Below are 1,954 nucleotides of genomic sequence, written 5' to 3'. Positions count from 1 at the left end.
GTTGGAGTATAGTTCGGAGATGGATTTTATAATTTTTAAGATAGATTTGTGGAAAATGTGTCTTATGAGAAATGATAAGTGATCAGCAGTCACCCAATTGGTCAGGAAGGCCAAGACGAGAGTGTAGTGTATCATTTTATCTAATGTTTGCAGACAACAACGATGCACATGAGACACACGAGGACGTGTGACGACGCAGGACGGCCGTGACGGCGCGCGGATTAATTGAGAATACTTTGTTTATTTAGACGATTTTAATTGATTGTGGAAATGTGTATTAAGATAGTCCATAATTATTATTATAATGAGTAAGTGGTAAATTATAAAAGGGAGCGGGTTACCCCGAATAGAGTAGTAGGTGGCGCTAGGTGCGACGACGTTCGTTTTGCTTGTCAAGACAGTTGTCATAAAAATAGCGAGCACGTACTAACCTATTGGCTCCAAATAATATTCCATCTCAACCGTCCTATTGTATTCTACTCCATAATGTTATAAGTTCACATTATACAATCTACAAGATAACATTGACGCTTTTATTTCGAACATCCCGTCGCTCATACGCCCAAGATGGAGGCCAACCTAGACTGTTCGGAAAATGTTCCTGACGCTCCCACAAATATAATAAAAGTTTTACTACAAAGAAAATGCTCTAACGGAGTATAGATAATTCTATTAGTACTACGCGCAATGGTGTCGATCGTTACACGAGTTCGGTTCATGTTGTTTTAATTCATCGGAAAAAAGTAAATAAATAGTAAAAAGGTATGAAAAATAATAAAATAACATATAAAAAATATAATACTACTTTTAGTACAAAGAAAATGCCCGAACGGAGTATAGATAAATAATCCGAGTTGTCACTATAGTCGATAGATGGCGTTGGGATCGAAATAGATCGCGCTATGGTTTCGTTACACGCATTTGGTTGGGTATCGGCCGAGCGCTTCGGTACCGTCGTGGTAAAATTGTATTGTCGGTTGTATGGTCGTTTATGTGGATTGGTCCTGTTTCGTAAATTCTAAATTGGTTCCGTTGTTTGATGTAGGTTTGATCTCGAATATTGGTACTTAGTTATTTTGTTTAGTAAAACTGTAATATAAAAATACGGTCAAATTGAGAACCTCCTCCTTTTTTTGCAGTGGGTTAAAAACTTTCTGCTCAAAGTAAATTTACGGACGAAGTCGCGGGCAAAACTACCCATGATACACATGACCACACCAATTACAAGTCCTCACTTATGTAGTAACTAGCTGTTCCCCGCGACTTCGTCGGCGTGGTTAGAAGATATAAGTTATGATTTATACCTGCCCTGTTTTTTCCACATTTTCCATTGTATCTTCGCTCCTATTAGTCGCAGCGTGATGGTATTTAGCCTAAAACCTTCCTCGATGAATGGTCTATTCAATAATATCAGTAGTTCCTGAGATTAGCGCGTTCAAACAAACATACAAACAAACTCTTCAGCTTTATATATTAGTATAGAGTATAGATTTACCTCACCACTACCAACTACACAAGATATAAATTAAAAATATTTGAGCGTTATTACTAAATCTAAGGAATAGCACCATCCGCTACGCCGTCACCGCCGTTACGGCCGGCGTAGCTCTAACTCGTAGCCCCTAACATAGGCTACGAATCTTATAAGACAACTGCTACAAGCTCGTTATCTTTTGAAAATAGTGTAGTGCTTAGTAGAGTTATAGTCTATTGTTCAATATTTGATTCTTCATCATCATCATCGTAGGTATTCCTAAATACATAAATATAGATAAATCACACCCAGACACAGAACATTTGTCCTAGGTAGGAATCGAACCCACGCCACGGGCGCTAATCACTGCAACAACAGGCAAGTCAATGAATTAACATGTTCTAAAGTCTGCAGTCGCTTTCGGGAAAACAAACCGATACACATTATGTCTTAATAATCAATTTTACAGATAGTAATGTA

The sequence above is a fragment of the Trichoplusia ni genome, chromosome 13 (genome assembly GCF_003590095.1).
Source record: "Trichoplusia ni isolate ovarian cell line Hi5 chromosome 13, tn1, whole genome shotgun sequence".
In the NCBI taxonomy this organism is placed as follows: Eukaryota; Metazoa; Arthropoda; class Insecta; order Lepidoptera; family Noctuidae; genus Trichoplusia; species Trichoplusia ni.
Note: the sequence above shows the minus strand (reverse complement) of the source record.